Source organism: Otolemur garnettii, unplaced genomic scaffold (genome assembly GCF_000181295.1).
Source record: "Otolemur garnettii isolate 467f Iridium unplaced genomic scaffold, OtoGar3 scaffold00004, whole genome shotgun sequence".
Lineage (NCBI taxonomy): Eukaryota > Metazoa > Chordata > Mammalia > Primates > Galagidae > Otolemur > Otolemur garnettii.
This window is the reverse complement of record NW_003852399.1, coordinates 34,056,886-34,067,168: the sequence shown is the minus strand read 5'-3', so window position 1 is coordinate 34,067,168 and position 10,283 is coordinate 34,056,886.

Here is a 10,283-nt window from a genome sequence, read left to right as displayed (position 1 = left end):
CTGGGCTGGAGTCGAACCTGCCACCTTAGGTGTATGTGGCTGGTGCCTTAGCCACTTGAGCCACAGGCGCCGAGCCCCTTCTTCAATTTCTAATAGAAGCAAGTAGATAATCTCACAATAAATTGGGAATAGAAGGCTAAAGTTTAGTGGCTTTGTGCCTTCTCTGAACTAAACTCAACTGAAAAGATCGTTCTGCACAGAAAAATCAACACCTACCCCAAATAACTAGGCAGTACGATGCAGGATAAAAGTTGAAGAATAAAAGGGATAGAACAAAAGCAAAACGTCAAAGAGTAGGATTAAATGAATAAAAAGTCTCAGGGAGAAATATTCCTATGTTTTTCCATAACCTTGTTACAGAAAAACCACTTAAAACAACAACATGGTACCTATTGGAACCTATTTGGAGTGTGCTACTCAATCAGTAAATCAGTAGGTTGAGTCGAAGATACATCCAGTAATAATCACTACAAGTAGCAGCAAACACATAAGACAAATGCTGAATAAGGTTTTCCATGGTGCTGACATGCTGCTTAGTCTGTTTTCAAATGAAGAATTTCAGAAACACACACAGTCTAGTTTTTCAATGCCATTCAGTCCCGGTTGGGTATAACCAAAGGGAACATTGGAGACTGAAGGAAGAGGGGGTTTCATGGTAGGAGATATGATAAAAATGCTCTATAGCACATATCTGTCCTGGGGAACTTACGGGCTGCCTCAGCATCAGAATTCACACTCAAGTTACATTTAAGAAAATATATTATTTTTTAAAATGTGTACTTACAAGACACAAAGTAAATACTTATGATAATAGGCTTTGAGGGGAGAAGTTAACTAATTCATTCACATCAGTAGGAATATCAAACTAGAATGGCTCTCCGCTCAGACACTTGTTTGCCTCGTAGTTTTGCTTAAATCTGATTTTAATTTAAACTTTTTCCTAAATTACATGACTATTCAAGTTCTACCTTGCATTCTCGATTTGTAATTTATTTGATGACTATTTCTTCATCATGAAGTGACCTATTAGTAAGTTGAACTATTCATCTTTGAAATCAGTGGATTGTCCTTATAAATATGGATCAGTCATTTATGTGAGGAAGAGATTGTTGGCAAAACATAAAATAACAAAATAAAATAAAACAACATGGCTATGACTCTATATCTATTTGACTTCAGGATTCTAACATTTTCCTGCCTCTTCTCGTCATCAATTATTGTGAAAATCTCAAAGGGGAGCGCTTAACAGTGGTCTCTGAGCTGCTCTCATGTGATGTTTGCTGTATTTCTTTTTTCTTCTGCCTCAGTCTCCTCTCTGTTGGGTCCACTGTAGAAAAAGAGGATTGAGTCATTCTCACTGCTGCTGGGGCCGATAGCAAATCTTGTGTCCATGCCAAGGGAACTGGAAGGGGAACATGAACTGAAATGGCCGCAGGGGGAGAGGGAGGATCAAACATACCCAAAAAGTTTATAGAAGAGGCAGAAAATGCCAGCAGAGACATCTTATGTCATGCGAAGAAAGAGGTCTGTGGGACCGAGAGCACACAGATGTGTGGAGAGAACTGTGCTGTGCATGGGAAACCAGGAGGAGCTAACTGAAAAACAACTCAAATTCTTGTGGACCTTTCTGAAAGGGACCTATTAAAAAGGGACCTATTTTACAACATGCATCAACATTTCTTAACTTCTTCTTTCTGTAAGTATCTCCTTATTCTTAGAAGATAACAATCTTTTTTATACGTATGCTGCAAATATTTTTCTCTTTGTTTTTTACCTCTTGATCCTATGGTATAGAATTTGCTGTAACCATACATTTTATAATTTTACATAGTCAAACCTTTCAATTTATGATTATATTTTTAGCGCGAAGCTTATAAATAAGTTCCTGTCTCCAAAATTTATATAGACATTTACCTATTTTTCTACTTATTCTATTATTTCATTTTTACACATTTTTACATTTAATTCATTAATCAATTGATCTTACACATCCCGTAATCATTCATAAAATAATTCAATATTTCTGAAAATTAAAAAAATACCTTTCATTATGTACTAAAGATTTAAACACTCTAAGCTGAATTTGGAGAATTTATATTCTGCTCCATTAATCTACCATTCACTCGAGCACATGTATAATATTCAGTTAGTTTTTGTAGTTTTATAGTATGTTATCTGATAACATAAAGCCTCCCCAATTATTATTCCTCTCAACTATCAGGGTTTTTTTTATTAAATCATCACTGTGTACATTAATGCAGTCATGGGGTACAATGTGCTGGTTTTATATACAATTTGAAATATTTTCATCAAACTGGTTAACATAGCCTTCATGGCATTTTCTTAGTTATTGTGTTAAGACATTTATATTCTACATTTAGTAAGTTTCATATGTTCCCTTGTAAGATGCACCATAGGTGTGGTCCCACCAATCACCCTCCTCCCACCCATCCTCTCTCCTTCCCTCCTCTCTCTCTCCCCCTTCCTCATATTCTTGGGCTATAATTGGGCTACTATTTCATAGTAGTACTGAGTACATTGGATACTTTTTCTTCCATTCTTGAGATACTTTGCTAAGAAGAATATGTTCCAGCTCCATCCATGTAAACATGAAAGAGGTAAAGTCTCCATCTTTCTTTAAGGCCACATAATATTCCACGGTGTACATATACCACAATTAAGTAGCAGTTAAGTAAACATAACACAAAACAGGTACTTGTCACCATTTTAAAGTACACAGTTCAGTAGCATTTAAGTACATTCAAGTTGTGAAGCCACTATCTCTAGTGCCAAAACATTTTCATTACCTCAGAAGGAAACTTTGTACCTACTAAGCCTTCCCTCCCTTTCACTCTCTCTCCCTTGTTCCCTGGCAGCCTCCAATCTGCTTCTGTATCTCTAACGGATTTTCTTATTCGGGGTATTTCCCATGAGTGGAATCATAGTTGTCTTTTTATATCTGAATTATTTCACTTAGCATAATATTTCTTAGCTTCATCTATATTAGTATATGTCAGAACTTCATCCCTTTCTGATGGGGTCATGATCCATTGCGTGGATATACCAAAATTAATTTCTTCATTGATTGATGAACTCATGAGCTATTTCTACCTGAGAATAGTGCTGCTATACACACTACAAGTTTTTGTTTGAATATCTATTGTCAGTTCTTGTAGGTGTATAATAGTGCTGTATAACTTCCTGAGGAACCCCCAGTTTTTGACAGTAACTAGACCATTTTACATTCCCATTAGCAATACACAAGTATGTCAATTTCCCTACATTCTCACAAACACTAATTTTCTGTTTTTATTTATTATAGCCACCCTAGTGGATGTGAGGTGGTATCTCATTATGATTTTGATTTTTATTTCCCTAATGTCTAACGATGCTGATCATCTTTCCATGGACTTGTTGACTATTTGTATATCTTCTTTGGAGAAATGTTTATTTGATTCCTTTGACTTATTTTTTTGCTTGTTTATTTTTCCACATAAATAATACAATCATTAAGTTCTACCTGCAAAAAGGCATTTTGAGATACTGATAAAAATTACATCAAATACATGTAGTAGTTTGTATAGAATTGGTAGTTCTGTAGTTATGTGAAGTCTTACCATTTAATAATCTGATGTGTCTCTTCATCAGTTATTCAAATATTTCATGACTCTTGAGAGTTTAACAGTTTTTTAAACACATGGATTACACATTGCTTATAAGTTTTTGTTAGCTTATAAAAAATTGTTCCCTGTATTTCCTTCCTTCCTTCCTTCCTTTTTTCTTTTCTATGTAAATTGAATCTTTTGTCTGTTAAATTTTCCATAACTTGATTTTTGTGATCATTTCACAATTTTAAATATATCAAAACATCACATTAAACATATATGGTTCCTATGTGCTAATTATATCTTTAAAAGGCTGTACATTTTTTTAAAGAATAAACTTTCTAAATGGGTACTGCTGGGCCATGAATGGTGGCTCATGCCTGTAATCCTAGCACTCTGAGAGGCCAACATGGGAGGATCCCTTGAGCTCAAGAGGTCAAGATCAGTCTGAGCAAGAGCAAGATTCCACCTTTACTAAAAATAGAAAAAAAAATAGCTAGATGTAGTGGCATGGGCCTGAGGCTGAGGCAGGGGGATCACTTGAGCCCAGATGTCTGAGGTTGTTGTAAGATAGGCTGATGCCAAGGCACTCTAATTCTGAGCAAGAGAGTGAGACTCTGTCTCAAAAACAAAGTATTGTTGATACATGTATATGTGACATTTTAGGTCTTTGGCATCAGCAAAGATCTTACAGCAACCTCAAACACCTAGGCTTAAGTGATCCCCCTGCCTCAGCCTCAGGCCCATTTTATATGATGGAGGCTGGGCATGGTGGCTCATACCTGTAATCCTAGGATGTAGGAGGCCCAGCTGGGTAGATTGCCTTAGCTAATGGGCTCTAGACCAGCCTGAGCCAGAGAGAGACCCCGTCTCTAAAAATAGCCAGGCATTGTAGCAGGCACCTGTAGTTCCAGGTACTCAGGAGGCTGAGGCAAGAGAATCACTTGAGCCCAATAGTTTGAGGTTGCTGTGAGCTGTGACACCACAGCACTCTACCAAGGGTGACAAAGTAAGACTCTGTCTCAGAAAAAAACATTTTTTAATATGGCAGATATCAGTAATATTTAGTGCCTAATGCTATACTGCTTTGTATTACCATCAGGTTGTTAATGTAGCAAAGTTCTTTTCTTCTCAGTAATATTCCAAACTTTCCTAGGGAAGGAATATCTATATTGTCTATGCTTTTTGCATTACCCTTAGTATTTAGCACAATTATTAAGAAATACTTATTAACTTGAAATAATACTTTTCAGGAATCATCTTATAAATTGATACTTAGTAAGAAGCCATTGCTAGACTTCTAGGTAACTGTCCACAGGGCACCAATAATTTCTAGAATCACAACTAGTTTATATCAGGGAAGTACATAGGTTAGAGTAATTGTTTTGAAGTGGAGTAAGGGAGAAAAATCCAGGAGAAAATGAGAAGAATCGACAAAAGTCAATCAAGGCATACCTTTTGTGTGCACTAATGCACATAGAAAGTCAATGGCACCGACATAGTCTATGATAATTATATGACTTCTTGAATTCTTCTACTGTTAGTAGAGGCTACATACTACATGGTGCTGTAAAAGGTTTTGTAAAAGGGTTTAAAAGACCAAATTCTTATAACCCTAGAGGTAGCCAAATATAAAAGAGACATGTTTTATTTTAGTGGCAAAACAATTATAGTTAGAGAAAGTTTTTTTTCTAAACTCTGAATCTAATTTCACCCAGTTATAATTTATGTAAGTATAAACCTTTGGTGGAAGAAGCATAGATTGAGTAGATCTCTCTGAAATCACTATTACAGATGAAAAATACTACATAACAGGTACAATCATAAAAACCTTTCTACCTAATGCTGTTCACCAAAGCAAGTAGAAATATTTACAAATTTAGAACTAAAATTCTATTTATTTTTCACTCAGATAATGTGGAACAGCAAACATAGCCAAAACAAAAAGATTTCTTTTGTCATTATCTCTTTCTCCTCTCTCTCTCATACACACGGACAAACCTACTTTCTATTTAAAGATGCATTTGCTGATTGTGCTATGTTTATTTTTTACTAAATCCCATATATAAGGTTTTATAAGGTGACATTTATATGGGAGATGCTTCATGAAAAAAAAAGAATGCTGAAATTACGTAAGTTTGAGAAGCATTTTTTGCTATATAGCATTCTTGGAAATTCACTATGTGTTAGTATTCTGAAGGCCTCTAGAAGTCTTACAGGAAAAAATTAAAATATCTAAAATTTATTTGATCATGGACCATTTTATACTCAACACCTAACACACCACCATAGTAGTCAAGATACGCTTGTTCAGGCTATGGTAACAAGCCACCCCATTATATCAGTGGCTGCGTTATAAAATTTGTTTCTTATTTAAAACCACATATCTAATGTAGTTCTGAGGAAATGTACAGGCCTTTTTATCTACTCAGAAAATCAGGTGAGTTTGTTTTTTCTTTTTCACAATCACTATAGCAATGATAAAGAAATTCAGTAAATCATGCACTCCTTTTTTTTTTGCAGTTTTTGGCCGGGGCTGGGTTTGATCCACCACCTCCGGCATATGGGGCTGGCACCCTACTCCTTTGAGCCACAGGCGCCGCCCTCATGCACTCCTTTTAAAACTTCTTCCAGGAAGTGACATTACTCTCTTTCTACAAATCTCATTGGCTCAGGTAAATAATATTGGCATGCCCAACTTCAGTGCCAGAAGGGAAGGTTAATTCTACCATGTGTTCCAAAGACAAAAAGCCAAAAATTTTTGGTGAACAGCAGAACTACCACAAACACACTTTGAAAAATCTGGGCTGAAGAAACAGCTTTGGCACCTGTTATTCAATAGTTCAGTGAACATATAAAATAAATGCTCCTGGCAACTGAGGAATCTTGGGGTTCGCCCAGCCTGTTAGCATTGCCAGCTTGGCTTCTTTGCTTTACCAGCTGCATAATGGGGTCTGCTTCAAGGATGTTGCCCCATCTGTGACTCAAACACTGCCCCTTTGTTGATGTTGCCTCCTAGCAACTGGCAGCCGTTGTAATAACATACGGCACTGCTTCACCCTTCTGCCCTGAAACCTACCAGCATCCCGACATATCTTATCCCCAAGTCCTTTCTGTTTCAGTCCTTATCCCATGATCTCTGTCTTAGGCTATTCAGGCTTCTGTAACTAAATACCATAAACCGGGTGGCTTACAAACAACAGAAATTTATTTCTCGCAGCTCTGGAGTCTGGGAATTCCAAGATCAAGGCACTGGTAAATTCTGTGTCTGGTAAAGGCCCCTTGCTGGTTCACAGATGGCACCTTCTCACTGTGTCTTCCCATGGAGGAAGGGGCAAGGAAACTCTCTGGGACCTCTTTTGTAAGGGCACTAATCCCATTCATGAGGGCTCCACACTCATCATTTACTTACTTCCCAAAGACACCACCTCTCAATACTATCACCTTTTGCATTTGGATTTCAACATATGGAATTGGGGAGGACACAAGCCTTCAGATCACAGCAGTCTCCAGTGTTATTATCAGAAAGGAGCTATATTACTTATCAGTGACCACTGTCTTGTAGTTGTCTCCATTCATTGCCAATGAGACGCATGGAAAATAATATTCAGTACTCTAAGGGGCTGTTTTTCATGTCTGAAATGTGTAGGCCTGCGAAAGAAGTTTCCAAAGCAGAGCTTTCTCCAAGAAAGGAGAGGATATCCAGTTGGCATCACTTCATTTTTCTTTCCTGGCTTCAACTCCACTCCACCACTTCTGGATTTGTCACCCTTGCATATTTTGATTTCTTGTATGATTTTGCCTATAAGAAGGCTTCTGCAGTGAAAAGATTATTTTGCCTCTTGGCCAAATGTTCTTTAAGGTCCTTCTCAGCCTTGACATTTTAACATACTCCAATCATCAATATGAAGAAAGTTTTGACACATTCAACAAGGACAGGGCAGATAAGGATTAGTTAGTGAATTTTAGTTTCTTTCACCTGGTGAACCATGGAAAAATTAACTTAGTGTGTCTTTATAATGACAAAAAAGGTAACATGCTACCAAGAATGTGAACTTGCTCATTTCTCTGCTTTTGGGTCTGCTGTGTAAATCTAGTTACTCTCTATAAGTCTAAGGAGCTTAGTTTATTCCCCTGGAGAGACACAAACTACTAGAGTCAAACTAAAGTCATACAGCTGGTACAGAAAGTGCAGAATGTCCAGGGCTTCCATGGGAGGCCTTTGAACCCCAGTACAGTTTTTGAGCTCCACTCAAGTCTAACTTAGATGGTGGCCAAAAGGATCCAAAGGATCTTGGGATAAACTCCCTATGGAGAACCTTAGGGTGATATCCAGGCAGTTTGGATAATGAGGCTTGGCATTTGGATGTTCGTCACTTAAAATTTCTGCTAATAGTTTTCGTATAAGGATCATAAAAATGTTTCATCACAAGCAATGATTCTGATATATGGAGAATGCTACTTGGAATTGAATACAGAAAGGATTCTGTGGTCAAGAGCAGATCTAGCAGAAAGAAGCATCACTACCCATTAGTGACGTCTGCATGGCAGTGTGCATGCCACCTGCTTCTCATCCTGAGGCTTTTCTCATCCCATAGTAGCCTTCCATTAACATGGTGATGTTGAAAACAGTCCCTTGTGTTTCCTGTAACTGAAAGAGAAATAAATTATGTCCAATGTGTTGACACTCAAAATCCAGAGCAATAATAATGGATGATCCATAAGGTATGAATTGTATCTTATATTACTGCATTGTGTTTGGGATGGAGAATATATAATCTGTGTTTTTCACTACAACTAAGAAGATAAAACCTGTATAATTTCTCTTGACTTCACGAGAATTCACATTTATACCTTCAAAGTTAAATGGCAATGCATTGGCATTCCCTTCCCATTAACTATTTTTTTAATCATTTTTTTATTTTTTGGAATAAAAATTTATAGGCTGGAATTTAAGACCACATTAATATAGTTAGAGGTGACTATTGTGATTCTTTTTAGGCCTTGCATCTGCAGAATTTATAAGGACAAAAAGTAATCCCAACCCAGAAAGCTGAGGTAGATGTCTTTTGTAAGCCAGTTTGCTTCTGTTAGATTAATTAGTCAACAAACTCTAAAAGTAAAATTTAAACTTCCAAATGTGAGGATTTATATTTCTGGTAATTATTTGCATCTACAATAAACAGAATCTGGGTCTTTTTCTGTTCATGGTAAACATACAACAACTAACTTCAACTATACTATGTATTCAGAACAAGTGAGAACTGAGAATTATCTGGTTGGTTTTCTCATATATACCTTTGGGCTGGGATTTATACTCATTGTCCACATGAAACATACTAAGAATCTCACAGAAGATTTAGATGTCAAAATTCTATGCAAAATGCCAGATGCCACTCCAATCCAATTTTGGAACTTTGCTCCATCAGTCAAGACCAAGAGAATGAGGCCTGATTGATTCTATTGTTCGCCATGTTGTATCTCATTTATTTCTGGGCACAAGGTTTTACATTATATTCATGTTTTCCTTTCCTGGCCTGTAGTTTCCTTTTACACACAATTACCCATTCTCTTTTTCCATCCACTGGCTAAGTGGAGGCAACTCCAAGAACATAGAGAAGGGAAGAGACAAAGGCAGAACTAGTTAGGTCCCTATTGCACATGAATGAGACGTGACCAACAGTGAGTGAACTTTTGCTTAAGTATTAAATAAAGTGGTCAGGTGCAGTGGCTCATACCTGTACTCCCAGTGCTTTGGGCAGCTGAGGTAGGAGAATCACGTGAACCCAGGAGTTAGGGGTTACAATATGAGCAGACCTCTTCTCTTTAGTTTGGGCAACAGAGTGAGACCTTGTCTCTATTAAAAAGTTAAATAAGTAAATAATGTGTTAAGCCTCTGAAACTTAAGGTTATTTGTTGCATCTGTTATTCTATCCTAACCAAGCTAGTATGGCAAAGGAAACTAATGGTGATCTTGCTTGATTATATGGCCTCCTTTAAGATTCCTGGATGATAATCAACAATTACTGTATCAACACATCATAAATGTCAAAGTGAATGCCATTTGTGGTGCTATAAGGAGACATTTACTTAGCACTCTTCATATGCAAAAAATATATAATTTTGCTATCCTTATTTATAGATCACAAATGAAAACCCAGGTGATCAAATAACAAGATCAGTCAGTTAGTAAGTAATAGACCTGACCTCAGATCCAACTTGCTTTGATTCTAAGTCCTGAACTGCTGAGCACCACGCTGTACATTCATTCTACCTCACTTTTCTGACAATCATAGAACCAAACTGACCGGTTTTTATCAGATCAGAGTATCCCTACTTATGTACAGGACTCATTGCACTTGATATTTCTGAATAACAAACCTATTAAAAACATAGCTTTGATGCTTAAAGTCTGTAACCATCAAAGATCTGGCTTACAAGCAACACAGCCCACTTAAGCTAGCTTAAGTAGAAAAACAGTTGATTAGAGGATATTAGGAAACTCACTAAAGTTTCAGGAGGCTTATCAACTCACATCCAGGGGCAATTTTCAAATTTTACACTAAGCTTCATCCATAGCAGCCCAGCTATGGCACAGACATGGCATTGAAAATGTGTGTATTGTCACTGTCCCAAGCATATCTGCCATTACTGCCTCAGAATGCTTAAGATCTCTCC